The 12,667-nt window shown below is 40.5% G+C and overlaps 1 long non-coding RNA gene across 1 annotated transcript; it reads right to left on the bottom strand.

The window, feature by feature from the left end:
- Window positions 1-4,886: 4,886 nt before the first annotated feature.
- Window positions 4,887-7,502, bottom strand: LOC121108591. The gene is made up of 3 exons (XR_005843220.1): window positions 7,389-7,502; window positions 6,638-6,747; window positions 4,887-5,176 (listed from the first exon to the last, which is right to left on the bottom strand). It is a non-coding gene; the product is annotated as an uncharacterized LOC121108591 (long non-coding RNA).
- Window positions 7,503-12,667: the final 5,165 nt, after the last annotated feature.

Here is a 12,667-nt window from a genome sequence, read left to right as displayed (position 1 = left end):
AGGAACAGGAACGCTACTTTGAGGAGCTAAATCAGAACCTGAGGCAATTTTTTGAGCACATAAAAAATTTAGATACAGGCATGTCTGTGCTCTATATAAAGCAACAAAATTTAAGTGGAATCTCAGGTGATTTGAAATGCAGAGAGCCAAGACAACAGAATACAGACAGACCTATTTACTCAGTTGGATGTAGGTTATAACAATACTTACAAGAGAGGAAACCTGTCCATGTGCTTATTTGGATTCTAGGTGCTTAGCACGATTTATGACAACAGTTCACGTAGTCTGGGTAGAAATTCAGCAGTTGCCGTAAACTCATCACTGTCAGTGGCTTGTAATTTAAGACTAAAATTTACATTTTCTATTAAATTCCAAGTCACTGAAATGTGGCAATTTTACACTGGAAAAGATCTGGCTGCATTCATCGGAGCTAATGGTTACAGTAGATAGCTGTTAGCATTTGACAACAGCCGTGTTGGCCAAACGGGAATGCACTGGAATGCAAGAAATATCTAAAAGCCACAATACATTTCTTGAAATTTATGTTGATTTAAATCCCAAAGAAAGTCATTGCCTCTTAAGTTTCTGTCAATTTACTGTATGTTTTCTTATAGATGTTTCATGTGAAAAAAAAAGGTCTTTGAGACACCCTGTGAAGATCTCTCCCACTGTAGTAGTTAAATGCCATGTTACAAGATTTTGATCCCCTAGTCTTACATCTTTCATTTCTGCCCCTGTGCGAAGATGAGTCCTTCACCAGTCCATCATCATCAGGAATCGGTAGGAACTGGTCTGGCATTTTCAAGCCCACTTGCTTGTGGGTACTCTCTTTGCAGGTAGATTATTGCTGCATCTCAGCCAGATGCTGACCTACTGCAACAGCTCCATCTTATGCTGTTCCAAAGGTTCAGTTTGTCCTTATGGTTTAACAGCAATGGGCAGCTAAAACCACCACTGTGGTGTACTTTTACTACTCCTTACCAGAATAGAAGGAGAAAACATGAAGACGACATGAGACAAGGACAAGGAGTTTGCTCATCAATTACTGCCAGAGGCAAAACAGTCTCAGAATAGGGAGTTCAGTGTATGTAATTTATTGCCTACTGACAGTACACTAGAGAAGTGAGAACAAAAAGCAAACAAAAACACCTTCCCCCTACCCTTCTCATCTGCCTCCCTGACCCATATGGTACAGATGAACAGAGAGTGGGAGCTGCAGTCCCCCTGTAATACTTGTCTCTGGCGCTCTGTAAGGCTCACAGTGGTCACTCCCCTCCTCTGCTCCACGTGGGTCCGTGCCACGGAATACCGTTCTTCCTCAGCTGATGCTCATCGGCCTTTCCATCCACACAGCCTTCAGCTCTCCGAGCACTGCTCCGCACGGCAGACAGCTCCACTTGCCCCACCGCGGGCCGCCCTCCAGGGCTGCAGCTCCGCCCACGCAGCTCCTGCGGGGCTCTCCGTGGGCTGTCCCTCCTCCAGGCCTCAGCCACTGCTGCACCGCGGGCTCCTGCATGTCTGCATGTGCAGATCTGCTCTGCATGTTGCCCATGGGCTGCAGGGAACAGCCTGCTCCTCCGTGGGCCTCTCTTGGGCTGCAGGCAGCTGCTGCTCCGTGCCTGAAGCTCCTCCTGCCCTCCTGCACTGAGCTTGGCGGCTGCGGAGATGCTTCTTTCCCTTTTCCTCTCTCCCAGCTGCTACTGCATAGCAGTTTATTCCTTTCTTAAATCTGCTCTCCCAGAGGCACACCCAGCATCGCTCACGGTGCAGCTCTGGCAGTGGTTGGTCCCATTGGAGCAGCTGGAGCTCTGATCTGACATGGAGTAATACTGGGCTCACAGGGGTCTCCCTGCAGGGCTCCAATTACAGAACCTTGCTATGTAAGCCCAATGCAGTCCTCTATGCGTCTTGTAGTTCTAACCTAGCAATAGTGGACATGCTGTCTCTTTGAAGTAGCGCTTAATGATGCAACAGGAATTAAAAACCTTAGCATGACTTTTACCATAAAAGTTTTCCTCTGGCTGCCAACCACAGCCCAGTGCTTTTGCATTACAGTGAAGAAGAGGAAGACATTAATTTCATTTCAATTTTATAATCGTGCAGTGGTGGAGAGAAAAAAAGAAGTGAAACATGAGAATGAAACATGACTACTGTATTTTTTTTTCCTGATCTCACTTGCCTTGGTTTTTGTTGTCCTTTGAATTTCAATGCAGAGCTCATTAAATGGCAGATACTGTGTCTCAGAGAAGTGGCTTCTAGCATCTTCAACAGTTGTGACAAATGAACACCAGCTAGTTACTGCTCAGTCACAAAAGGTGGAGAGACCATCACAATTTGTTTAAATGGACCAGAAATTGAGGTGAAATAGGTTACATTTCTTTGATTGTAGAATAATTAATTATATTGACTGAATAGGACACATAATGCTGTAGAGAGCTGTATACACAAGAACAGGGAAGCCTCTTGATTAGAACCCTAGATATCCTATTAGGAAGCTGTGCTGAAGATATGTATTACATACAGTATCTCCCGATGAGGTTTTGTTTTTTTCTTTCTTTAAGAAAACAAAACAACAAAGCACTTCAAAATATTTTCTGATCTTCAGTATTACGGATAGCAAAAATCTCCTAGTAAGAAATTTCAAAAGAGACTGCAGGTATTTTTTCACTGACTGTTAGTGGCAATGAACCTGGAAATGAAAACTAAAATGTCACCTGGTATGTCCAGTAGATTTCTCAGATTAAGTCTTCATTCACATTCTTCTGCCTTTTGTCAGAGCTGTGTAATGAGGCAGATGCACCTTAGGTACAGGAAGAATAGACTTGCAGCCAAATCCAAAAAGGATATGAATACCAAGTCTGCCTAAGCCCCGTTCTTGGCATCGAAGCCAACAGGTGTAATCCTCACACAGCAGCTCTAAGACCACTCAAAATGCCAAACTCAGCTGCACACTCATGCACAATTCCCTCATAACACCCACCTGTCTTTTTTTTTTTTTTTTGCCTGATGGCATGTAGAATGTCACTTGTAGGTTTGTCCACACGGAACAGTAGCAAAAAAGAGGTTTAAGAGTTGTCACTGCTGTTATGAACAGCCATGAAAATAAAGTAAATGTCAACTGCAGCTGAAAAATAGATTGCATCAGCTTTGCGTCATAGCTGTCTATCTGTTCTTGTTATCTCAACCTACTACTTTTTTGGACTACACCTACTGTAAAAGCCTGAGTTGTATTTTCATCAGACAGTCCACCAGAAATACTGCTAACACTACAGCCTTTGAGACTGTTAGTTCTGTCCTCACGATTTTCTCCATCTAAGATGGATGGGAAATCCTCCGCCCTTCTCTTCATTCCCTTTCTCCCCCAAAATTGCTTTCCTGAAAAGTTATTTTGGAACCTCAGAAAAGAGATGAAACAGCATATGTCTAAAAAGTGTGTTGTTGTAGAGGTTCACAGAGAAAGGCCCCATTGCCTTTAATGTGCGAGCAGTCCCACTGTCATTACGGCAGTGCAGCTGGTGTATTTCTATAGGAAGGGAGCTCTCAGAGGGGAGACAATGGGTTCCTGCTGCCAGCGTGCACTGCTACAACTCCTCCTTTGCATATATTCTTCTTGTGATCAAAATCTCCTTTGCTGTTTTATCCAGGTGACTGCACTCCAGAAAGTTGCCTGTCATCTCCTCATTTCTGTAGCCTGTGCCCTTCTTCCACCTTGCGTGTGCAAATTTAATCAATATCTGGACCTCCAAACAACTGTGCTGAACTCAAGCATAGCCCACAGCTCGGCCTGCTTTTCTCATACCCAGCTTCTACTGCTTCTGCTGCCCCTGTGCAGTCCCAGAACACCCAGCACAGAGGCCCTTAGCTCAGGTGAGTCCTGCCCTGCCTCCTTAAGGTGGGCTGCACTCCCTCACTGGCAGCTGCAGGCCCAGGCAGCTTTTTCCATGGGTGCACATTGGAACTGGGCTGATCTGAAGGCTGGGGCCTGACAGCAGCCACCTACCACTGCCCCTCACCTGCTGACGACAAGCACCAAGTCCTGAAATGGCCACCTTAAAGCTGTCTGTGCCTGAAGCAGCAGGGCCATCCTAGCCTTTGGGATACTGCTGTTGAAGTAGAATTCATTGATAATAGGGCAGGCCCAAACCAGATCAGCCTGCCCAGGGGCCCATCCAGCCTGGCCTCGAATGCCTCCAGGGATGGGGAACCCACAGCTTCTCTGGACAGCCTGTGCTGGTGCCTCACCACCCTGAGTAGAACATTTCCTCCTAATATCTAACCTAAATCAGTCCTCTTCTAGTTTAAAGCTGTTTCCCCTTGTCCTATCACTCTCACACCATACTAAAAGTTGGCCTCTTTCCTGTTAATCTCCTCCCCTTACAACCTCCTTTCAAGTACTGGAAGGCTACACTGAAGTCTCCCCCTATCCTTCTCTTCTCCAGAGTGAACGAGCCAAGCTCCCTCAGCCTTTCTTAATAAGAAACGTGCTCCATCCCTCTGATCATCTTTATGGCCCTCCTCTGGACCCACTTCAATTCCAGTTTTATAATTCATCCCATCATGTTTCTGTGATAGTATTTAGATCACAGTTTTCTAATTGCACCATGGTTTCCAGCTCCGTCTGCTTATTTCCTTGCATTGGTGTGAAGGCACTTCAGCTGGGCTATTAGCTGTGTTACTTTCTTGGAGGAGCCTTCTCAAATTCCTCTGAGACACCTGAGATTTTTCCTGCTGGCTCTTAAAGTGACAGCATTCCCAGTCACACAGAAGTTGATTCCCTTCTCCCATTAAATCTAGTTTACAACTCAGGTGATCAGCCCAGTCAGCTTGCTGCCCAAAATATATGAATAGAAAAATATTACAAAATATATTCAAAATAAGGACCATAATCCTATACACAGCAATTTTAATTAAGTGCTCAGCTCCCATGTTGATTACAAGAGAAGAGAAAACTGTGTTAGTTTACATTATTATTAGCTGTAAGCTGGATATGCTTCAGAAGTGCAGACTCTTCTGGTTGTTTTGTTATGAGTTCCATCGCGTAGTCCATATCCAGCTTCTTGCTGGATGTTCTCAATGTGTTAAACCAATGGAATGGTGACAGCATGGTAGATTAAGCCTGTTGAAAATGCTGTAGCTCATCAGACAGGAAAAGCTGTTATGGTAATACTGCATCAGACTGAACAACAAAAAATCAAACAGACGTGAATGTTGTAAGAAAGTGTTGCAAGATATCACAAGATATTCTGGTGTTGGTCATGACAAAAGTAATCATAGTCTCCTGAATCCACTGAAATGCAGCTGTGATGAAATGTTGCTAACTTAGAATTGCAGTTTTGAGGCTTGAAGTAACAATTTCAGTTACCTTCCAGGAAAGAAACCATGATGATAAAGGCATGAAAATCCTTATCAGTAGCACTGTCATTCAACTCTCTGACAACTTTAAAATTATATATGAAACATATTTGTCCCAAATAAATCCAACACCACCAGCTGTCTTAAACTTTATTGTTCCTAATTAATTATTTTACTGTTAAGCTGCATGTATAAAAAAACCAAAATAATGATTTAACTAGCTTTATTTTTTTCCTTCTCATTCAGTCCACAGAAGTTACTGCAAGTCATCTAATAAACAATATAGAGGAGTTCCTACACACAGTCCTACCTCTGTTTATTGTAAATGTTTGTTCTGCCATAGGTCACTGTAAGTAAGCAAGATGCTTTATTTATTTGTGTCCTTTCTGTTCCAAACTGTTGACTAGATTACAACACAGGTGCTCGAAATATCTAATTCACGTGTTGAAATTGCTTGTTTACCTCTAGATAGAAATCTTACATCCAGTTTCTCTAAAATAATGATAAAGCAATCACATTTCAACATTTTTAATACTAGTCACATCTTTATAGATGTGGCTTTATGTTATTAGAAACTTAAATCTATTTCATCTTTGGCTTTCTTAACCTTGTTCCTGGATGCTCTGGCAATGTCTCTGTATTCTTCCAGGTTACCTGTGCTTGCAGGCCTCTGGAGGCCTGCTTTTTGTGTTTGAATGTGCTTATTCACACAGGCCTCCTGGCATTTTTGCCTGATGTCCTCATCATTGTAGAGGTGATCCATGAATATTAACCAGCTTTTGTGGGCCTCCAGTACTTTATTTCCTCTTGTCCAGAGTTGGGATCTTTTGGTTTTTGATTTCCTGTCTGTCCTCAGAGGCTTGAACTCGATCATTTTATGATCACAGAAGCCTTTGTCTTCCCCAAGCCCCTAATTTTTGTTATAGAACAAAGTTCAGCATAGCATCCTCGTTGGCTCTGCTATCACTTGAAGAAGATTATCATCAGTACATTGCGGGAATCTCCAAGGTTGCTTATACCTTGCTGTGTTGTCCCTCCCATTGATACTTGGGTGACGTTGCAACGTTCCCTCACCGGGGCAGTATATGTGAGTCTAATTCCATCTGTCTATAGAGTGCCTCATCTTGTTCTGTCTGACCAAGTGGCCTGTGATAGACCCCTCTACAGTTGTCACCTATTTCTATCTTCCCTTTAACGTATGAGCTCTCAGTTGGCTCCTCATCCCTTCCCAAGCAGAACTCTCAGAAGCTGTGTTGTATATAAGGGAACACGCTACCATACTTACCTCTTCTTCCCAAAGAGCCTCTATCCAAAGGACATTAACAAGTTTCTAACAGCTCTGAAAGTAGCACATAAAATATTTTACGTGGTTTCAGAGAAAAGGTATGAGCACAGCTGTGGAAAAAAAAATCAAGAATTAAACTGTATACAATTTGTAGAAAGGGAGATATTAATAAGAAGTTGTAGGGACTGTCAGTTGAGCTAGAATTTATAAAGATCCTTTGCTAAGAGACTGTTGCCTATTACCTGAATTCTGAATATAAGCAAGACTTCTAGAGAATTAAGAACTGTCTTTACTTCCTGTAGTGCTAGGGAGCAGAAGGGGAAAGTGTGTGTACAAAAAGATTTGTAGACCCCTGGTTCTCATTACAGTAGAAAAGAAAAAGAAAAAGAAAAAAAAAAGAAAAAGAAAAAGAAAAAGAAAAAGAAAAAGAAAAAAAAAGAAAAAAAAGAAAAAGAAAAGAAAAAGAAAAGAAAGAAGAAGAGGAAAAACAAAACAAAACAAAAAAGGGCTGTTTAGGAGCGCCCCCTTGTGGCGCTACAGAAAAATCTATCAAATTGGCAGAGAGTTTTTCTAAGAATTGCATTTCGTGTTTCTCGTTGTTAATTATTAACGATACTAAGAAAATTTTCTCAAATATGTTTGATTGATGCGTTTATAATTTTAGGTGTAAGTCTTTGCATTTCTGCCGTTTTGGGAAACGGCATTCATTGTGCTACATTATACACTCTGTAGATCACCGGGAAATCCTTACCTATGAGGAGGGATGTAAGCAAACTCCTTTTAAGTCCTGCTCTGGCCGCTTGTGGTTGCAAGAATCTGCACTTTGTACCTCTTTACAAGTTCTGCTTTGGTTATACCTCAACCCTATTTGGAAATGACAAAGATCTGTTAGACAACTGACAAAATGCACGCTTCTGATCTCTAGGTAGTGTCCAAAATTAAAAGCATGGTGTTGTCTGATCCCTACTTTTCACTCATTGTTTATGTAGATCATATTTTTGTTTTTGTTCTTTTCTTAGTGTTGAATAATGACTTGTAATAGTAAAAAGTAAGAATTTGATTAGAGCCAGAGTGCTTTGGGTTTCATCTTCATTTTAGGAGGAAAAGAAATAAAAGGATACTTGAGAATTATTTGGAGAAGGCAGGCAAGGAAAAACAAACATGAGATGTTGTCCTGTGCCCATACGATTTGTATGTTGATGTTATTACCAATATTGCTGTTATTATTTTAGTTGAAGGCAAAAGAGCACGGTTTGCATTTCTTGCTGAGCCAGTTAAGATTTTGGGTGAACTGCTCAATTGTTTTTCTTGTCTCTACCAAATGAGGTAATGTGTATCAGCCCCAGAGACAATATCTGAAAGGTAGGAGTGTACAATTTTATTATTACTCTTTTGGTCTAAATTACAAGTGGAAAGCAGACAGACACCAACCAATTTAGAAATAAAAACAGTTAGAAAAACCCTTGGTGTGAGCTGAGAATGCGAAGTCATTGAATCTTAAGAGAATTGTGTGGAAAGGAAACTTTGGCTGTGAAATAAGAAAAAGACATTAGTTCAAATATGTTTGAGATCAAGAAGATCTATTTTTCCTACCTTTGCTGTCTGCCATCTCTTATTTCATTCTGTATCTTACTTATATGACTTACAAATGGCTGTAGGTACCAGTTGTCTGCTGTATTTTACAAAATTTTACAAAATCTTACGATATTTAATTTATTAAGTATATAATTTCCTGTCTTTTTTATTATAGATGTGATTCACTCTTTGTAAATATTAGAGATTTTTTTTTTCCATGTTGCAGGGATGGGTGCAAATTTGATTTGACTGTCCTTCTGACAGTCTTGTAATGCCTCATGCTGCCTGGGCTGCTGGATCACTTGGGCTGTGCGGGCTCACACCACTGACTTTGCTGATGTGGAAGTTGTACCTGACGCCAGCAAGTATGCAAGAACACTTTGTTTGATCAGAGGCTGCGCAAAAGGATACGTATTTTTTTCTGATTGCCTTGATAGCTGAGCCATTCTGCACAAACAAAGAAGCCAAACAGGGAGGAGCTGGAATATCTGTGTCACAAGTAAAGTCAGCCTAACCTTATGTTTAACTGGGGGAATGATACCACATGGCTTGTAAGTTCTGTCTAGACTTATTTGCTATCTGCTTAATATGGCACGATCTGCTTAGGTGAGTTACTTGGGCAAGAGACTAAGATCAGTATGGGCACAGAAGTCCAAGGACATACAATGATTTCACCTAAAATATTAAACATCTCTATCAGCTCACTGAAGTGGCCTTAAGACAGGTATTAAAGAATCTGACTTGCCTTCAAAATAACTATCAATTTTACCTTGGGGTAATTTTTTCTGATAGCAACCTGTGAAATAATTTTCTTTATTAGTTATATTAACTTAGAGAATTGAACTTTTCAATCACAAGGCCATTCTTAGATGCTCTTTGCTGCTTTGCTTTGCTGCACCATTTTTACTTAGTATTAAAACTGTGATGAGTTACCTTTTAGGGTATTGCCTTTTCTTCTCCAAAATAGCTATATAGAATCAGAAAATCATTTAGGTTGAAAAAACATCTTCAAGTTTATCAAGTTTAACCATCAGTGTGGACTACTGAACCCCATCACTGAACCATGACATTTGGAGTCATGTCCATATGTCTCAAATATCTCCAGGGATGGTGACTCCTTTGCTTTCATTTGCTCATTCCAATGTTTAACTACGCTGTCAATAAAGAAATTCTTCTTAATATTCAGTGTAGGCTTTTTCTGATGCTTGAGGCCATTTCCTTGTGTCCTACCACTTGTCACCTGGGAAAATATGCAGACAGCCTCCTTGCTGCAACCTCTTTAAAGGTAGTTGTAGGGAGTGATGAGGTCTCTTCTCAACCTAGTCTTCTCCAGAGTAAACAATCCCAGCATCTTCAGCTGCTCCTAATAATTTGTTTTTCTTACTTCTTTCCCCAGCATCATTGCTTTTATCTGAACACACTCAAGCAAACTAATATACTGTTTACAGTGAGGGGCCCAAAACTGAGCACAGTAATTGAGATGTGGTCCTACCCGTGCCAAGAGCAAGCAAGGGGACAATCATTTCCATAGTCCTGCTGGTCATATTATTTCTAAGGCAGGCTAAGGTGCCATGAGCCTTCTTGGCCACTTGGGTACACTGCAGCTCTTGAGTTGCCTGACTCTTCTTGCAGAGTTTATGTGCTCTTTTTTCCTTCCTGATCTTCTGATCAACCAGGCTGGTCTTCTTCGTTACTGGTTTGATGTTTGTTGCACTGCCACAGCCTGCTCCTGCATTTATAAGATTTCCTTCCTGAAGATGGCTCAGCTTTCCCAGACTCCATTTTGTTTAGAGCTGCCTCCAAAGGGACTCTGTCTGCCAGGTCTCTAAGTAGGCCCAAATATGATCTCTGGAAATCCAAGGCAGCAATTCTGCTAACTGCCTTTCTCACTTCACCAAAGGCTGAAAACTATCATTTAAGTACCTGGAACATGTTTGTTGTTCAGTTTGTAACATACCAAAATAATGATTGAATACTGTAAAGCATCTGTTGCTTTTAAAACATTTTAAATCAAATATCACCTAATTTTTATTTTTCATATACTCCTTGGCCACACTACATTCAGGGAAGACAAATCAGAAAGGTGAAGATTTGAAGATGCAGATAATGAAGGCATGTTGTTACAAGCGAGAAGGCAGATTAGCACATAGAAAATTGACATTACCCTCATAAATCAAGTATTCACAAGAATTGTTGGTGGTAGGATAGTGCTGCAGCCAGATGCAGAAAGCAGTGATTGTCCTGAGAATGACCTCATTTAACTCAAAGTAATCAAACGACAACTGTCAGAGCATACTTTCATGACACTCTTCAGTGAGGTGGGTGACTACAGTATGCACATTATTTGTGTTTCTATGTGTTTCAGTTATGTCCATAAATGATATGAGATAAGCCTGCTATTGTTAGTGTCCTGTAAAGATTCCATAGTGTCTTCCGTAGTGAAAATTTTTGTTCAAAGGTCTCAGAGCTTCATTTAATTTTGATTAGCAAGCAGCCTAATACTTAAGACAACTAATAGAAAGAATATATAACTTATATTTAAAATATAAAGCTTGTACATTTAAATAACAGATTGTTTTGAATAGATCTGATTAGCACTTATACTAGATGTAGAAGTAGCACAAAATGGGTTTAAAATGAGATAAAGGGTGACATAGTCATGAATGAAAATCAAACCTTCTGAAGGAAAATAGCATGAGAAAAAGTATTTGGAAAGTAGTTGAGGAAAAGAACATTGAAAAAATGCACATACAACAATTTTTTTTTTTTTTTAAATTTTTGTAATTTCAACTGTAAAAAAGTCCCTTACAGCCCCAGTAGATGGGATGCAAGCAGGCTGTCTGAGCCCTCCTGGGCTGGTGTGTTTTGAATCTATCCATGTTCAGCGGGCACTGAAATTATCTGAGAACTTTCCCTTTCCTGCCTGTGCAAGGTGCTTGTCTGCATCCTCATCAAACTGTTGCCTGCCCAAAGCCCCACAAAGGCAGTAGAACCAGTGGGTTTCTTTCACTCTGTCAGTGGTGCGTTTGCATACATCATAAATCTCTCAGACTGAACCTGGGAAAGAAAGCTTGGTGGTCCTCTGGGCTTGTGCTCAATTTGTCGTGGCTGTTTTCCTTTTATTTTCAGTAATGTAATAGGGAGATTGGAGACTTAAATACGTGCTCTGGTCTTTTCTCCCTCTCTCTATCAGCATTTGCCTGATTTCCTTGTTTAGGGAATGATTGTGTTCTAGGTGAATTCACTGATACAGTTTTCCTCACCATCTAGAACAATTTTTTCACGTGGAGTTTTAATGTCACCATATCACAGAATTATGGGTGTTGGAAGGAACCTGTGGAGATCATTGAGCCCAAACCCCTGCTAAAGCAGGTTCTCTGCAGCAGGTCATGCAGGTAGGCATCCAGATGGGTCTTGAATATTTCCAGAGAGGGAGCCTGCACAGTCTCTCTGGTCAACCTGTTCCAGTGCTCCGTGTCTCTGACAATGAAGATCTTCCTTGTATTAATATGAAACTTCTTGTGTTTCTGTTTCTACTGTATGGGCAGAATAGAGTGTGAGCTGGGAGACGTTACCATGTCGTGTGCATCTGTGATGCAGAGGAGAGACTTGCTTTGTTTGATTTTTGGCTTGTGAAAAAACCATAGCTGCTGAGCTGAGTTTCTTATATGAAGTTCTTGCTTGCACAGATGTCACCATCTGGTGACTGAAATACTGCAAATAGTCCTTTTTATTGCACCTGTGCAGAATCTGTTTTGAGTAGTAAAATGGTGCTGTTCACTAATTTGCTGGGGAGGTGTGAGTCCAGAGGATGCTGTCCCCCTTCTTGCCATGAAGAAGGATTCTCACCTTAGTTTTTCTTCAGAATCTTTTGCTGCCTTTTCTCCTCATTTTATGTGAGATTCAGATAAAAATGAGTCTTTCCACAAAATGAAAAGAAAAAGCTTACTGTCATTCTTAAAACCGTAAGACAATATTATATTTTGAAAATAAAATTCGTAGAATTATATAGGAAAACAACAAAAAACAGTAACACAATTAATCTCTAATACGAATGTATTTTATTTTTGAGACTCTTAGAATTTTTTAATTGAAAGTTTTGTCAAAGTGGTGCATTTATGCAAAAGCATATTTTTACTAAATTATCAGCTTTGAGTGGAAAGCTACTTTACCATAATATTTCAACTCCTTCATCTAAACAAAGTAATCCATGCAGTGTCTGCACTCAGATTGTTCTCAAACTACCATGTTGCCAAACCTGCATATATCTTTTTGCATTACTGTGTCAAAGAGTTTCATGAGAGGAAAGAAAAAGAAAGATTTCCCAGTACACTAACACCACTTTTCCCTTCTTTCTCCCTTATGGGTACAATGCTATTATCACCTAACTGCCGCATGAAACTTTCCAAGCATGAAAGTCTTTTGATTTTTTAGCGCATTATTTATGCTTTTTGA

Source organism: Gallus gallus, chromosome Z (genome assembly GCF_016699485.2).
Source record: "Gallus gallus isolate bGalGal1 chromosome Z, bGalGal1.mat.broiler.GRCg7b, whole genome shotgun sequence".
Taxonomy (NCBI): Eukaryota; Metazoa; Chordata; class Aves; order Galliformes; family Phasianidae; genus Gallus; species Gallus gallus.
The sequence above is the reverse complement of the archived record's forward strand: the minus strand, read 5'-3'. Positions and strand labels throughout refer to the sequence as shown.